Source organism: Nannospalax galili, unplaced genomic scaffold (genome assembly GCF_000622305.1).
Source record: "Nannospalax galili isolate Female #2095 unplaced genomic scaffold, S.galili_v1.0 scaffold61, whole genome shotgun sequence".
NCBI classification, from domain to species: domain Eukaryota; kingdom Metazoa; phylum Chordata; class Mammalia; order Rodentia; family Spalacidae; genus Nannospalax; species Nannospalax galili.
Window position 1 is genome coordinate 65,439 of NW_008345335.1, and position 18,121 is coordinate 83,559.

At 41.9% G+C, this 18,121-nt stretch overlaps 1 pseudogene; it reads right to left on the reverse strand.

Annotated features, from left to right (window-relative positions):
• Positions 1 to 16,975: 16,975 nt before the first annotated feature.
• On the reverse strand, positions 16,976 to 17,502 carry LOC115071800 (annotated as a pseudogene).
• Between the last annotated feature and the right edge of the window lie 619 nt (positions 17,503 to 18,121).

An 18,121-nucleotide genomic window follows, 5' to 3' on the forward strand; every position in this document is an offset into this window, starting at 1 on the left:
CCACAGTTCCACTTACCTCATATGCTAAAGCCAAGTCATCTTGCTGCTTGTTTCAACCTCTAGCAGTTTTCATCTTATTGTTCCAGAACACAGACCCTCTATAGTGGCAACTGTTGGCATTTTGGGTTAGGTGATTCTGTGTTGTGAGGGGCTTTCCACTGTATTGTAGGGTGCTTGGCAGGATCCTGGTTTCTATCTTCTAGATCTCAGAAGCTCTCCTACAATTATGAAAGTCAAGTTGTCTGCAGATACTGCAAAATGTCCACTGGTGTAGGAGGGGATGGCTCCCAGTTGAGAACCAGTGGTCTAGTCAGGGTTAGCTTGGGCATCAAACTCCCCAAGTGATTCTAGAGCTAGCAAGGTTGAAGTCCATTTTTAAAAGCCTGCTTCTGAAATGTAAGGATGTATGTGAATCACTTGAACCACATGGTCATCTTGTCAAGCTCTGGATTCTGATTTAGTAAGTCTGAAGTGACCCAAGTTTCCACATTTCTAACAGGTTCTCAGTGACACCGCTGGAGCTCTCAGTCCACTCACTAAACAGCAGCAAGAGAGGAGACTGATTTACTTGCCTTGGGCCTGAACTGATACTTAGAACCTCCATCTGGATACTCCAAGTACCTTCTGCTAATTCTCCCCTAGAGAAAAATGGCTATTGGTGACTGTCAAAGCAGAGTATCTATGTTCTCCACAGTTGGCAAAGCCACCTGAGAACATGGTAGCAGAGAAATCACTTCAGGTAAATTATTCACCTCTTAGGGATCTGTGTGCCGCAGTCTGCATATTGCACTGCATTAGGGTAGAAAGCGCCAGCAGATTAAGGGAAAACTTCCCCACAGTTTGCTGCTTGCTGTTGCCAAGGTAGAAAGCCAAACAGTGCCTTGAGCTGCCAGCCTTTTTCAATAATGCACTTCACATTGCTCGCCTAGAGAGAGGTTACTTGTGGGACCCCGAGATCTCTCTGGCTGCCTCAGCCCACCTTAAGCATTTGAAATCTGCTCTTTTACCGAGTGTCGCAGAGGTAAACAAATGAGCCAAGAGAGTGGATTTTCAGTTTGAGAAGGGATTTCAGGAAGTCAGTTCTTGTCCCCCGAGGACGGAGGTCAAGCTACAATGGAGTCCAGACAGACTAACCTTCTGGAATTTACACAGAACTGTGGAAAGGTTACCTCTCTCTCCACTCACAACTTGGAAACACAGCAGATTTGTATGACTTGGTTTTGCTTTGGCTTTCATCCAACAGAAATGTTCTTTTGAAGTCACTTTGGAAGGAAGTACTCTCCCACCTGTAAATTTAGCCAGAAACTTAAAGAGGCTAGTAGCTAAGGAGTCTTTGGGGTATGTTATTTAAGTCCTACAGGTTCCAAAGGAGATAAAAGGCATCTAGTTGTTTGGGAATCTACAATGAACCATGGGTATATTAGAGAATCTCTAGCTCATGCGATATGCACCAGGCAATATTTCTCTACTTAAGTCTTGTCACCTGGATAAAAATAAAAAAGCCACCAAGGGTGAATAAATCATGACTGTCAAGAGAAACAATGCTATTTTGGAGAATGCTTCAAATACAGAAACCATGTGGGGGATTTCTCCTTTTACTTTCCATCCAGAAGAGAAAATTCTAAACAAATTTCATGTCCATGAGCACTACTTAATTTTGAAGAGATTTCCAGCTCTGAAACCCTATCTGCTTTCTTAGTACAAAGACGGTTGATAATGAGAAAGCTTGTGCTCTCCTTCACTCTTTTTCTGAAAATACATGCAATCAGACTCTTTTCTGGGTTTCGGGTTGCCCTCGGCTAGCCACACCTAGGTTCTTCTCCGTCATTCTCAGCTGAGAGCCGTACTGTCGCTGGGGTCACTGAGCAGTTCCTGCAGACGTTAGGGGTGCTTACATCTAAGGGTGCCCCTGGCATGATACGCACAGAGCCCAGGGAGGGATGATTCCCCCATGACAAAGAACTCCCTGGCCCAAAAGCTCAATTTTGCTACTGTGAAGAAACCCTGTCTTAGGTTTTTAGAAGCTATCACATAAAATTCTACAGTAGTTTAGAAGACAGAATTAGACAACGAGAAAGAAGAGCCCCCCCCCCCCCCACACACACACACAGGTGATTCCTTCCTTCTCTGTATGGACAGAGGTTCACTCTAGTGCCTCCTTACTGTGGTTTGAATGTGACGTGTCCCCCACAGACTCATGCGTTTGGACAATTGTTTGTCAGTTGGCTCTGTTTGGAGAGGTTGTGCAACTTTTAGGAGGTGGAGCCTTGCTTGAGTAAGTGGATCACTGGGGGTGAGTCTTCCGGTTTTATACCCCAGCCTCACTTCCTGTTCACTCTCTGCTTCCAGATGGCAGAGTTAATGTGACCTCAGGCTTCTGCACTATACCTTCCCCACCATGATGGGCTGACTGTATCCTTTCCTAAGCTGTGGGCCAAAATAAGCCCTTCTTCGCTTAAGTTGCCTTTTGTGGGGTGTTTTCTTGCAGCAATGAAAAAGCAACCAATATACTCACGGCCCACAGGAAGTAATAGCAGACACGTTAACAAATCAAAGGGCTGAAAGTGGTGCACCTGCACGCATATACATTAACACTCGTACACGCACGCACGAGCACACGCATGCACGCACGCACGCACACACACACGCATGTACACACACAGTGTCTGGATTTGAAGTCAGAACACTAACCAGCTTTCTCAGCCTCCACGGCCTGCCATAGAAAACACGGAGGATAACAAAATCTCAGCTGTGACACATCAAAGTAAGATAACTAAGTACGGCATAAATTTATATTTATTTTTTGATGCAACTTTAGTCAGGGTTTCAGATAGCACATCAACAAAATTTTTTATGCTCAAATAAAGAAACAGAGGCTCAGAGATGTGTCAACTTTCCCAAGGTCACACTGGCTGTAGAGGGTGGAGCAAATCCCTTACCCTGTCTGCCCATTCAGCATCTTTCTGTTCTCCATTCTCACTGCACACGCTGTCAGGCTGCACACACTGTCTGGCACCCAGCACTGCAGGTCTGGCTGTTGTTCACATGACTGTGACTTTATCTAATGCTGCTGCATAACACCTTGGCTAAAAACGAACCCTTCCACTCCTCCAACTCCACCTGTCACTCCATCCACACTGGATGGCCACATACAGTGAGATTGATTGACTATGCCATGTTCCTGAAATCAACTGTTACACCAGATCTTCTTCCCCTATATATGACAGAACACAAATCAAATTGGGGGAAGGGAGGGAGGGAGGGAGGGAGAGAGGAATATGTTGGTGCCAGACAACACAGCAAAAATTGAGCTGGAATTGAAACCCTACATGTTGGTTCCCTGTGCTCCTTCCAAACCTCTTCAGACAGAACACAGCCCTTTATAATTTGCCAAACGCTTATCAGCCCAGGAGCCTGTTGCCTCAGTACTAAAATCCTGCTCATCAATAGCAATTTAGGTAAAGGGAAATTAAACACAAAAAGTCTATCATTTATAGGTTCTTTTTAAGGATCTTGCCCTCCAATTGTCTAAAAACATAATCTTGAGACTGCTTTTTTCTGCAAGTAGAGACTGTTCTGAAAATTCCAAGCTGGCTTCCCGGTCTTCTAGCCTCCCAGGTGAGGTTTTCCTGACTGATGGGTTTTAAGTGCCATCTAGTGGTAAACCTTCGTACATGACAACTAATGCCATGAAATTGAATTTAACAAGGGTGACTGAGAGCATGAGGTCTCCAGATGATGAGATAATCTCATTACCTGAGAATCACCATGGATCAACCAGATGCAAATTACCAATATTCAAAAATTATAAATCACTTTTCAACTAATCCCATATAAAGTTTGACCATCCTTCTGGAAAAAGCTCATAACTTCTCAATTAAAAACATTTGAAAAATCTCTACAGTGAGTTTTTCTGTTTCATGTTAGAAACACACTGAAACAGTCTACATATTTCTATAATGAAAGAAGGCATCCTAGCCCTTGTGTTCTCCACCTCTGTTTTGTATTTTCTTCAACAGATCTACCATTTCTTCCATTATAGAAATTTTGTTTGAAAGGGGGATGGATTTCTGTAGTCAATTCTCCACATTCGTGGGTTCATATCTGCATCTTCAACTAGCTATGAATCAAAAAATTTAAAATTGTATCCATAATAAACATGCATATATTTTTCCCAGGCTATTATTTCCTAAACAATGCAGTATAAATATTTTCATAGTTACATTGCATGAGGCCTTATAAGTAATCTAGAGTTGATTAAAGTATATGGGAGAATGTGTGTTACAAGCAAATACTATAGAACGGCCATTAGCATTCCCACAGATGGGTGCCACAGAGAGGTCTGGGACTGTTTCCCATAGATGCTGAGACTGTGCTTGTTGCTTCTTGTTTAGAGAGGAAGACAAATGAAAACACCTGCACTCAGATGAAGTCGACTGGATGGCTGTATGATGTTAGTTTCTTTGTCCTTGTTCTGTGTGACAGCAGACACACCAAGACAAGCAGAGATGAAGAAATGTGTCTACAGAACTATCACCAGATCCTAAAGGACTGGAGTTGTGATTTGGAGTTCCTACTTAAGCGGCATGAATGCTGCTTCCCTCAGATCAAAAGAGAGTTCGTGGCAGAACTAAGCTTACAAAGGAGACGCCATGTACTCTGAGAAAATGTGTACAGATAAAATGCTGCCAGCAGACACTGAAACAGATGTCTCTTCCACAGTGCAAATGGAGAGTTCAAAAGGAGCTTTCATTAAAAATGATAAGCTAGCCTTGAACAGCAGCTACTATTAAATTCTAGCTCACTGCAATTTACTATATTTTGGTTTTGATAATATTCATTTTTCTGAACAAAAATATTAACCATAGAAACAAAGGCATAATATGAAAAATAAATTAGCTTTCATCCTTCCTGTAGACATAATGCTCTTAAAATCTTTGGATATTTTTCCTACATGTGCCTCAGTGTAGAGGGTAAATATATACGCAAGGTTTAATCGCATGATTTGTTTTCACCTAATATGAGCACCTCCTATGCCATTCAGCACACAAATATATTTCATGTACCATAATCAACTAATGCTTACTAGAAGACAGTAGATTGCTTCTAAATTATTGTCCTTCTATATAAATAATTATGAGATGAACTTCCTTGCATACAAATAAGATGACATAAATATTTACAAACTGAGTTCTAGAACTTGAGTTACTGGGTCACTGGAATGTGTTTAAGATTTGTGATGCACAGCAAAAAAAAAAGTGGTAGCAGAAATGTGGCCACTGGTTAATCTCTCACCAGCAACCTAAAGGGGTACAATGGTGCATTTTCTTTGAGGAGGAGGCTTGTGGCTACCTATGCTCCTCTCTTTAGGGTGTCCCCTTCACTGCACAATGAGTCGGATGTAAAGGTTCAACCTCTTAATCTTACAAATTACAAATGCAAGAGTATTGATCTTGAGTCCCTTGAAGCTGTGTGAACCTCTCCAGAACCCATCCAGACATCTCACACTGAATATAAGCAAGCCCAGCTGCTGGTTTCTCCAGCATGTTGAGAAGTGTTAGTTGGTCTCTCTTACACTTTTCTAAATGAAATTGTATAAAATACTGTCCACATGTTGCAATACTTTTTTCACTACCTTACTATTGCATAACTATTTTCCCCAAAGCTCCTTAAGACCCAGAAAGTTCTAAAGGAGGCTTTTTAATGACCCAGGAAGTGAACAACTCAAGACTCTCTAAAAGTCCTTGACAGTGACCAGATGCACAAGGCCTCTCTGCTCAAGGTTACATAAGCAGTAAAGACAGCTTAGGAGACAAAGACAAGCTCAAGCCGCCTGGAAGAAGTGACCAGCCAAGCTGCCTACAAACTGGGCAGTAAGGTTCAGGATTCCAGCTTTCAGGAGCCCTCACCCATATTGGGGTAGACTTCTGGTGATGCAGCAGCCTTTGCATCATTTCTGCTCCTGTAAGTAACCCCTTGCACATACTCCTGTAAGTAACCCAATAAAATTGCTTCACCAGGTGAGACTTTGGTGCTATTCTTACTTTGGTCTGTCTTCAGTTTTCTATCTGTGGTAAGTAGATGTTTGTTCACATTTCCCCAGGAAAGTGTCATACAATACTTATCTGCATGTTACTCTGATGACTGCACAAAATTAAAACTCTTTGTCTTCCATCTGGGTACAAGAGAGCTCATGAAACTGCTCAATTTCCCTAACAGTCTCATGAGAATACTTACATCCCACAAACCCAAGCTTCTGTGCACACAGCCACTGCAAACAATGGCACTTTGTTTTGGTCAGGGTTTTGTGTGTGTCACTGTCTCCTTTACAGTGCTGAGCATCCTTGTGGCCTCATGCTTGCTAGGCAGCTAAGCACATACACTGCCACTGAGCTAGATCCCCAGCCCCTGACTGGTAACAACAGTCATGAAGGAAACAGGCAAAGTGATTCTAGGACGTTATGTTTGAATTCACTGAATAGAATATTCTACAATTGATAAAATTTTAAAACTACATTAGACTTCCCAACTTCTTATATCATTATTATTTTCTGGATAGCATATAAAATCTTTTAATTCTAAAGAAGAAAAGAGTGGGTACAGCAGGATGTTTCTGTGAGTAAGTGTTCTTGCCAGGAAAGCCTGATGATCTGATTTTGAACCCTAGAACCCGTGTGGAAGGAAAGAAGGACTCTCAAAAGTTGTCCTTTGACCCTTGAGTCTCAGAAGAGGCTTTGGACTTCAAATAATATTGAAACTTGTAAAGATTATGAGAATTTTTGAAGGTGTACTAAATACATTCTGCATTTTATATGATCATGAACCTCTAGGGGCCAGGGAGTGGAATGTGGTGGTTTGAATGAGAATGCCCCCCATAGGCTCCAAGTATGTGGACACTTTGTCCCCAGTTGGTGGTGCTGTTTTGGGAGGTCTTAGAAGGTGTGGCCTTGCTGGGGTGAGCATGTCACTGCGGGGAGGGCTTTGAGGGTTCTTGAACCTTGCCACATTTCAGTCACTCTGTGCTTCCTGTACCTGCTTAAAGATGTGAGCACTTAGCTTTCTGCTTCTGCTTATGCCTCCCCACCATGACAGACTCTAATCCTTCTGGAACCTGGTATTTTAAGCTATATAAACTCTTCCTTATTTATAAAAAAAAAACGTTGTCCTCTGACTTCTGCACACATGTACCCATGCACACACAACACACACACACAATCATCATCATCATCACTATTATTATCATAAATAAAATGATTTTAAGGGAAAGAAGAAAAAAGTGAAAACATTTTCAAATATGTACCAAAATCGTTAATAATTGATCAATTTTATCCTTAACCTAAAATTTCTGTCCACTGCTGAAGTTTACTAGTTCATTCCTGTTGAAGTTTCTTTTGAGAACCAGGATGCTTACCAACTTTGCCTAGTAGCTCTGTCTATAAACTCTCAATTCTTCTCCTCAAAACTGCCTAAGGGAATACTAAACAGAATAACAGTGGAGAATGTCCAAATCCACATTATAATTAGGTTGACTGCTATGAAACTGCCACTATTTGGCTGGTTTTTATTTAGATAAAAATGACAATTTCATAGAGAATAAGCTAGAAAATAACTTAAAATTGCCAACTGACAGGGAGATAGAGAACAAGCAAACTTCACAGAGAAGCTGGGCACTGCAGGAAGGGGCAATTTTATGAAACAGTCCTGCTCCTCAACTCTTCAACGTCTCTTTGAGTTCTAGATGTGGAGAGAGGTGCAGGACAAAATGGGCCCCAGAGGAAAGGCTGTGGTTCCCCACCTTTGTCATGGCAGAGGTGGCAGTTGTTCAGGCACAAATGCAAGGTAGCTAGGAGCTGTCTTCTAACAAGACAGGAGACTGGTTGGAGGTAGAAACTGAGAAGTAGAATCAAAGAGACGCCAGTCACATTGCCAATAGAGGCAACTGTACAGCTTCAAAACCTTCCTGAAGAGGCCTTGGAAAAACCTATATATAGATCCCAAAAGAGAAAAGCACCTCCATATTTATACACAGACAGAGTCATCTGCCCATCATTGACTGGAAACCCAATATGTAAGAAAGAATTACAAGATAGTAAGTGCAAAACTCCTTGTTCTCTCCCCCACTGTCCCAACCAGAGTAGGTATGAGAAGTGAAAGAGCTGTCCATACCACCTCCGACTACAAACCCACCTATACATAGGTCAGACATGTTGAGAGTTACATGAGATCAGAATTGGGCTGCATTGAGTTTCAATAATTCCAGGTGTCCAAGATGTGATTAAGAAGCAAAGACTGGAGCAGAGCATGGTGGTACACACCTTTAATCTCAGGAGAGGCAGGCAGATCTCTATGAGACGGAGACCAGCCTGGTCAAGTTCCAGGCCAGTTGGGACTATAAGGAGGCCAGGGAGACCTTGTTTAAAAGAAGAAGGAGGAAGAGGAGGAAGAAGAGGAAGAGGAGGAGGAGGAAGAGGAGGAGGAGGAAGAAGAGGAGGAGGGAGACGGGGAGGAGAAGGAGGAGGGGAAGGAGGAAGAGGAGAAGCAAAGACAAGGGACATACCAATGCAATTAAAGCAATAGACCAAGAAATGTACTGTACACACCAAGCTTAGAACATACATTAAGCCAGTTACACTAGTACCTGGACTGATGAAGTAATTCAAATTTCTGGATCTCTGTGCCTTCATCTGCTTGCTACAAGTTTATCTTTTATGGTATAATTGAGTTCAAAAACATGGAATCACCAGTCTCTGTTGTAATGGAGAGGAGGATGAACTTTCATTTGGAAAGAAAGCATATCAATTAAACTAAATATAATTTGTAGCTGTGCTTCAGCTCATGTCTATCAAATAAAATGACAAAGGAGAAAGCCAACACAGTCCAAATAACATTATCAGCAGCACCAAAAACTGGATTTGGTTCATCTGATTGCTGGGGTGTAGAGAAGTGAAGAAGCCCATTTGGAAGGGGCTGGAGAGATGACTTAGTAGGCAGGAGAGCTTGCTATGCAAGTATGAAGTTAGGAGTTCCCATTCCAGCACCCATGTAAAAAAAGAAAGTGGTCATGGCCATGCATACCTGTAACCCTAATGCCATGGTAGTGGAGACAGGAGGACCCTGGGGCTTGTTAGCCACCAGTCTAGCTTCAGGTTCAGGGTGAGACCCTGTCTCAATGGAATAAGGTGCAGAGTGAGAGAGGAAAATGGCACCTGCTATCATCCTCTGACTTCCAACAAGAGGAGGTACCTATTATACTCAACAACTGGTTGAATGAACTTTTCCTCTCTTTTTTTGACTTTTTAGAGTTTTTAGTAAAAAAAAAAAAAATGTCCTTCTTGTTGTTGTTATTGTTGCTATTGTTTTTAGACAAGGTCTCCTTATAGCCCTTGCTGGTCCAGAACTCGCTATATACACCAGGCTGGCCTCCATCTCACGCAGATCCACCAGCCTCAGCCTCCCGAGTGCTGCAATTAAAGGTGTGTGTGACCACGCCCATGAACTTTTCACCTCACTCAGAAATTCAGATTTATTATTCACAAGTCAAAATGAAAAGCAGCTGCTGTGTTTGAATGTGAAATGTCCCCTTAGGCTCATGTGCTTGAACACTTGGTCTCCAGCTGGTGATGTTGTTTGGGAAGGTTATGGAACCTTCAGAAGGTGGAGCCTTCCTGGAGGAAGTACTTCACTGGGGCCAGACCTTAAGGTTTTGTACTCAGACCCTACTTCCTGTTCTTTCTGCTTCCTGACTGCTGGTGCAATAGGATGAGTTGGCCTCATGCGCCTGCCTCCATGCCTCCTCTCCCATAATGGACTCTATGGCTCTAGAACTGAAAACTACATAAATCCTTTCCTTTGGTCAAAGTATATATTAGAGCAGCAGAAGAGAAACTAAGACACCTACCACATGAAATGTGATTATATAAAGTTTCAGAAACTGAGGCCAAATATAAGAAGGCTACTTCATATAGCTCTTTTCCAAGGTTACAAAGGTTTTAACTGCTTTACAAATCTTCACAGGAGCCTGGCCCCACCACAAGGTAAAAGTCAAATGGACATTATTTACTCATTATGAGAGACATAGCTTTTGTTAGAATCATTAAACCCAAATATTATTCTCCCTAGGTCATTAATTTGGAAATTTTCTTATGAATGTTAATAATCTACTCAGCTTCCTGTGAAACCATGTAACGATATCAGTTATTTTACTCTTTGCCTTGAGCATTTAGGATCTTGGACTTTAATATCCGGGGAAATTTACGAAGCTTGTCTAAAGAGATGGTCAAAGTGGTTTACCTTATATGTTAAATAGCAACGACATTACGGTTAATTCCTCATCTGTGTAGTTCTTGAACTTCAAATTGTCACATATCTACCAATTTTCCTAAGACAAATTTCTAGTCTCTCGACACTTGAGACAAGTATGTTTCCTCAAAGAAATTTTAAAGTTCAAATATCACACATTTATAGCCATCTGCTCCTACAAAACTTCAATGGATATTTCAAACATTAGCACATTTTCTGTCTTCTCCAACTAGAAGCAATGTCTGTATGTCCTTAGTATAAGGTAAGACCATGTATTCAGAAATATATAAGTAACAGATTGGTGAAAAGGGCATAGAATTGACAAAAGATATTGTTTCTGGGATAAAATTTATCATTCTTTTCTTTAACCCCTCAAGATTTTCATATCTTATTTTATCAATATGCTAAAACTCAGCTTTCAAGAAATAGAAAATATGGCCTCAGCACTTAAGAATACTTGCTATTATATTTTTGCAGAGGACCCCAGAATGCAAGTCCAACATTTGGAGTTCTTGAAGCACTCTGCCTAGACATGAAAGACTATGTGCTGATTCTGCCATTCATTATGCAAGCTTTAATTAATAAGATGGTGTTTTTCTATGAATGATCTCTAATTATAGTCTTTCACTAATCTAATTCAAACTGGTTTCTCCTATAGTACACACAAAATAGCTGCATTTTACTCTCCACAGCAATGACAGTGAAGTCCAATTTGTCTCCCAGATGAGCCAGAGCTGAGGTTTATGAGACTGACATGACTCAAGCATTTCTCCATGGCTTGAAGAGGCAAGGAGGAAAAAATAGGGCTTTTTTCGGGGCACATTTGAAAGTAAAAAAGAAGTCTTTCTGAGTGATCAATGAAACAACAACAATAACAAAAAACCCTGGACAGAGAGTCAGGACTCAACAACAAGGTAGCAGTTGTCAAACAAGAAAATACTCAGAGGAGAGGGAGCCTACATATATGTCTATGTGTGTGTAGCCTATTTATGTGTACACAGGTACACACATGTAGGGGTGCACATACACATGTGTATGTGGGTGGATGGAGGTCAGAGGAAAACCTTGAGTATTTCTGAGACCCAGAGCGCCACAAATAGGCTAAGCTGTCTATTCAGTGAGCCCCAGGGATCAGCCTCTCTCTGACTCCCCATTCTGAGATTTACAAGCACATGCCACCATGCCCATCTTTTCTTTTTTTACATAGGTTCTGGAGTTCAAATTCAAGTCCTCCTGTTTGTAAAGCAAGCACTTTGCCAACTGAGCTATCTTCCTAGCCATGTTATACATATATAGATGTAGATATAGATATAGATATAGGTATAGATGATAGATGATAGATAGGTAGATAGATGATAGATGATAGATAGATTAATATGGTACTGTACCTTGGCCCTAATTAGAATTGGAGGCCTTACCAAAATATGTTGACATTTCGTTTTTTAAAGATGAGGTCAACTTATCCTCTGATACAAACAATAATAAATAAATAAATAAATAAATAAATAAATGTGGGTCTCGCTACAGTGCGACCCTGTCTCAAAAACAATAATAAATAAATAAATAAATAAATAAATTAATGTGGGTCTCTCCCTTGTGGGTCGTTGGCCACCAATCTGCGAGAACAAAGGGAGCAGAGGCTGTGAGCAAGGTCAGGACGACCTTGGGTGGCAAAACCCTCTGGGCAGTCAGCTTCAGTGAGACAGCTCGTTTATTCAGCAGGGGTTGGGGGAAAATATAGGGTGAAGACGGCAGCCAAAGCTTCACCTGATAGGGGTTCATAGTATGCTTTATTTGCATGTGGTAGAGGGACCCTATCATGTAGGAAGGGAAGGGGGGATGGGGTGGCTGTAGTGCAATGCCTGACTATCATACAGGAAAAAACCTAGGGGCAGCTCCTGCAGGTCATGTTCCAAATAAGGTCAGGCAGAGAGTAGAAGCCCCTGCTGAGAAAGGGAGTCCTCCATTCCGGACATGGTGGACTGTGACCTTCACCACAGGGTCCCCCAATGGCACACCACTTTGTAGGTTTCTCACAACCCCCATCTAACTTTTTATATATATTTTATTTATTATTTTTATTTTACGTGTATGAGTGTATTGCTTACATGTATGTTAGTGCACCAACGTCATGCAGTGCCCACAGAGGTCAGAAGAGGGTGTCATTTTCCCCTGGAATTGGAGTTAAGAACAATTGTTAGCCTCCATGTGGGTGATGGGAATCACACCTGGGTCCTCTGCAAGAGCAGCCTGTGCTCTTAACCACTGATCATCCCTCCAGCCTCAAGTGAGACTATTTAAAGAGCAAAAACAGAGCTGGGGAGATAGCTGTGTCAGTAAAGTGCTTGCCTACCAAGTCCAAGTACGAAAACTTCTGGGTTGGACAGACACAAATGCTTTGTTTCCATAAGCAATAGGAGAGATATATTTAAGAGTTTTCTTGTAGTTGGTTGTGGTGCCATTAGCCAGGAGTCCAGATACCTGAAAGGCTGAGGCAGGAGGATGACTTGAGCCCACAAGCTCCAGACAAGCCCGAGCAACATAGTAGAGGGGGGAAAGAAAAGAGTATGCTAACTTACTATTCGCATAACTAATTTTAAAAATGCTGATCCATTTGTAAAGCTCTGGGCATTCATGAACATTCTATTTTAAATAGTATAAACAGTATAAGCAAAGAATTCAGTGGTCATTTTTAGTTGTTTCTACATCTGGTATGACCATTTATATGCTTATAAGTAAAATCAGCCAAGACCTGGCTATAAATTCCTTAAACAACAAAGTACCTGTGTTCTTTGTTCAAGAAAATTCTCCAGAATATGCAAAGCCAATTTTTAAAAATATTTTATTTATTATTTTTATTTTCTGTGCATGCGTGTATCACCTGCATGTAGGTAAGTGTATCCATGTCATGCAATGCCCGAGGAGGACAGAAGAGACTGTCGAATCCCCTGGAACTGTAGTTATGGACAGTTTGTTAGCTGCCATGTGGGTGTTAGGATTCGAACTGGGGTCTTGTGCAGGGACAGCCAGTGTTCTTAACCACTGAGCCATCTCTCCAGCCCTCAAAGCCAGTTTTTTAACAATAGACTGTTAGGTTTTAGGGAGGAGCAGGGTTCAAGAGAGGCATGGAGTTGGATTACCCTCAGTCAAAGGATTTACCAGAGAGCTGGACAGTAGGTAGGATCTGAAGAAAAAGCCTCAGCATGTCCAAGGAGAGCAGAGTCTATTCTTTTAAGGTCCTTTGTGAGAGAGTAGGGAGGATAAAATTGCTGTGCCAAGAAGAAATGGGTCCAAGGTCAGACAGGCATCACCTAACTAGACTAAGAAATCATTTTTCTATACTCCCAGGTGAGGCAGGATCTGTAACGTCCCAAAGACATTTCTAAATAAAGGGCTTCTGTGAGAACTAAGGGCCTGTATTCTGACAGCAGTTAGTGTCCTGCTGTAGCTCTTCTCTATTTAGAGGTTTGCTAATTGGAAGGAACCCAGCTCCTGGATTGATGGTGGAGAAGACTTAGATCTTTGTGAAATCCATGTGGGCTGAAAGGTTGTAGCTAGGTGTGACCTGTCAGCTCCTCACAGCAGTTGTGAGGAAAGAGTGAACTATCTGGTCAGCAACCTCTGTGCAGAGCTCTGTCTCCCAAAAGGCATGTATCCTATGAAGAGGCATAAGGACCTACTACCTTCACCTCTCTTTTGAGAGGTGAAACTCTCCTCTTGAAACTTTTCCTTCTTGTCATCCAATCAACAAGCAGCTCCCCTCCTCTGCCTTCCTACAAATTCCTCCCAAATCTTCTGAGAAGACAAATTTGAGCTTTCTTACCGGCTCCTGGCCTCCTTGCCAGTTGACTTCACAAAAAAGCATAGTATTAGCTTCTGTTGTGGTTTCAATATGAAGTTCCCCTCCCTCCAGAAGATGTGTTGAAGCTTTGGTAAAAGCAGGAGGAGTTATCAAGCAATGGCTGGATTGTGAGGTCACTACTTCCTCAATAGTTTCATCTATTGCTGAGTGTGCTGACTGGAGTGGCGACTGGTTAGAGGAAATAGATCATGTGAGTGTGTCTTCAAAGACTTTATCTTGTCTTTGGATCCTTCCTGTCTCCCACTTTTCCCCTCACTGCTTCTTGATTGCCATGACATATGTCAGTTGATTTTTTTATTAACTTGATTGGGTTAAGAAAGTTCAGGGTACCCCTGAGGTCTACTTTGGGTGTGTCTGAGAAGGTTTCTAGAGAGGATTAGCTGAGGGAAGACCAGCCTGAATATAAACAGCACTATCCCATGGCTGGGGTTTCAGACAGAATTAGGAGAAACCAGCCGAATTCCAGCATTCATCTGGCTCTACTTCCTGGTCTGCTGCACAAGCAGGTGCTGCAGGCTCCCACCTCCAGAGAGCTGCCTGCCACCATGCCTTTCCAGGCAGGATGAACTTTATCCCCTAAAATCATGAACTAAAATAAGCCCTTCCTCTCTTAAGTTGATTGTCACAGAGGGGAAAAAGGTAACTAATATATGAGGCAAGCATCTTTCCTTCACCGCACCCTTATACAAGGATGTTTATATCTTGACAAAGACCTAAAAGCAGTGAAGCCACCTGACCACGGACTGAAACCTCTGAAGCCATGAGCCACAATACATCTTTTCTCCTTTTATTTGAATTCCTCAGGTATTTTGTCACAGTAACCAAAAAGGGACAACTTCTATGTTCATCAGGCAGTGCACACTTACATCTGTTAACAAAATACTCAATGACTTACCAACCACAGAATGGGTCATCTTTTGCTTCTACAGCATCCTAACTTCTCAAGCATCCACCCTTAAGCCAGATGAGCAATGTCCATTTCTTTATACATTTTTTGGCTTTATTACTGCATTGAAGCCTTTTCTTTTATTCATTAATGTTTAATTCATTCTACTAATATTTATTAAATATCCGTTAACATGCCAGGCATACTATTAGATCCAGGATGCAATTTTACTCCCCACATGAGATATATAGCCTTGTGGACAGAATGAAATTTACATAAACAAATATATGACATGTATTATAAGAAATGTGTACAGTACAGCAAAACTGGAAATAATGGAGAGGTGAAGGGGTGGTTAGGCAAGTTTAGTGTTGAGGGAATTCTTGTCCTCTAGTTTGAGCTAATTTGGTAGCTGTCGTAACAGATAAACTACATCATGTCAGTGACAACACAGTAAGAAAGACTTCTCACTTGCATAAAGTTCAACTCATTGTTCAATAGGCAGCGGTGACTCAGGGACCCAGATTTCTTCCATCTTCTGTTTCTATTGTATCCTAGAAACTTAGAGTAAATTCTTTGTTTTCAGCCAATGGACAAGAATCAAAAGGGCTTTTATACCATGGGTACCATTTAAGTCCTTTAGTTCACAAGGTCAAGTGACTCCATTCAGATGCAAAGGTACTTGAGAAATGTTGTCCTGAATGGGCAGCCACTTAACTGGAAATAATTACACAGTGGAAGAAAAACATGAATATGGGGTGGGGGGGATTCCATCTCTGCCACTGCTTTTCTCTGAGGAATAAACACTGAAGAAATCTTAAGAACAAGAAGTCAGTACATGTGAGGTGCTGTGAGAGAGTAGATGCCTAGCCAAAAGGAATTGGATTTGAGAAAACTGAACTCAGAATAAGAAGGGACTGACACGTTTAAAGGACAGAAAGAAGCAACTGTGGCAGGCAAGGAAGAAGAATTTAATAATGTTGGAGAGTTGGAGGAAAGACAGAGCTGAGAACTGCTATTGTTACAGTAGCAAGAAAGCCCCATAAGAGCCTGAGTGGAGTCCTGACATTCCAGTTGCAGCAGCCAACCACCTGGCTCAGGACCACCCATAGAAATGCAGGTTCACCTTAAGCCATGCTAAAGAAACAGGCAGAATAATTAGTTCTCTAATGAGACACTATACCTTTCTTTCCCAGAATCCCACCCCTAATGCAGCAGCTTGCCGGGAAGCAGGCATGCAGCTTCGTAAATCTAAATTCTTCAGAAAATTGCAACCTCTCCTTTTCTTTTTTCTTCTTTCTGTCTCTTTTCTAAGCATGCATTTCAAGTGTTTTGGGCTTCTCTAACATTTTGGGTTTCCTTGTTCTTTCTCAACAGCTCCTCTCCGGTCCATGTGACTGCTAGCTTACCATGTGCCTCAGCTCCACGCCAGCTTAAACGGCATGGCTTTTCTCCTTCTCGCCTCCATTTTCCTCCTGGCATCTGCCTGCCTGCCCTGGGTTGTTTTTCTTTGTTTGTTGTTTGTTTGTTTGTTTGTTTTTAATATATTAGGCTTTATTGGAGATCAGGCAGGGCTGGGGAAACTCCTACAATGGAGACCCATCCACACTAGGAATAGGCCTGACACTCAAGACAATATTGACTTTTAGTCCAATTCCAGGGAGTGTGAGTTCAGGGCAACTCCTCAAATCGTAGAAAAGGACTGTGAAATTAGGTTTAGGGCACAGATAAAGAAGAGGAAGAAGGTGCTTTGCTGAAAGAAAGTGGGGAAATATAGGTTACACAGGCATGACTGAGGCAGGGCCTGGGTAGGAGAGAGAAGCTGATAAAGCCTTGTGGAGAAGGGAGTAGAGAGGGCAGCCAGATGACTGAGGCACCATGCACAAGGCCAGGTGTACTCCAAGGCCTGGAGCAGCAGGTGCACTCACTCCCTGTGAATGCCAGCATGACAGGGGCCTGTTTGTTACTCCAGTGGGCAGTCTTTGAAAATATAGGTGTTGGGAAGAAGCAGTTGGTCTTCGTGTATTCAAAGATCTTCTTTACACCTTCAAAACAGGTCAAGAAGTCCTTGAGGTTTAGGAACGTGTCCAGGCACTTGAGTTCAAGAATATACACAAATATGCAAGAAAATGCACAAAGATGATCTTGTCCCATATAAACCATGGCCACTGCATATGGATGTCCATGACCTGGTTCTCCAGAATGTCCACACGGATCTTCTCCTCTTCTGTCTCCCCACACAGGCTAAGCTTATGGGCAATGTAATTTAGTAGGGCAGATTGGGAAAGTCCAGGCCCAGCTTGAATTTTTCATTCAGCCACTGACTTCTGTCATAGTCAGGAGCAACCCCTGTAGTATACCTCTTCTCCTCATAGCTGGGGTCTGCCTATTCCAGAAGCAGGCAGACAGGGTGAGACAGACTGTGAACGATCCAGTATTCCAGTGTCATGGGCATGGTGCTGGTGCTGATGCTGTGGTCCTCGAAGACTGGCTTCAGGAGAGTTGAACCTCAAGTTTGGGTTGAGCCATGACTTTATCTGGGTTTTTTTCTCTTAAACTCTAATAAAATTGTCCTCAAGCTTCCATTTGAGTCCATTCTTAAATTATTTTATTGATGAGACAAAGAATCCCAAGAGGGGACCCCAAATTCTCCTGCATCACCCCAAAATTCCAGTAACATTGTAAACCACTCTGAGGAGTTTGGGTAATTTTAATTTTGTCAAAATGCTTCTAACAATATAACAATGTGATCCAATTTGTTTTCTGTAATACATATATTTCTAAATATTCATTCGACTACAGAGAAGCCCATCCTTTTGACATTGTGATATGACATCATCATCTTCAAATTGTTAAACTGCATTCATAGCTATCCTGGGATGCATGTGGCCCACAGACTACAGGTTGAATATACCTGCTTAGAAGTAATGCAAAGACTGGCAAGAGGTAAGAAATGAAGTGAACATAAAGATGAAAAATCCATGCTAAATTACTTTCTAAGCCAAACACCGTTTTGTCTTGAAGATGTGTGGTATCGGTAGAAGCATAAAGCAGACCCTAACAGTCCAAGATGC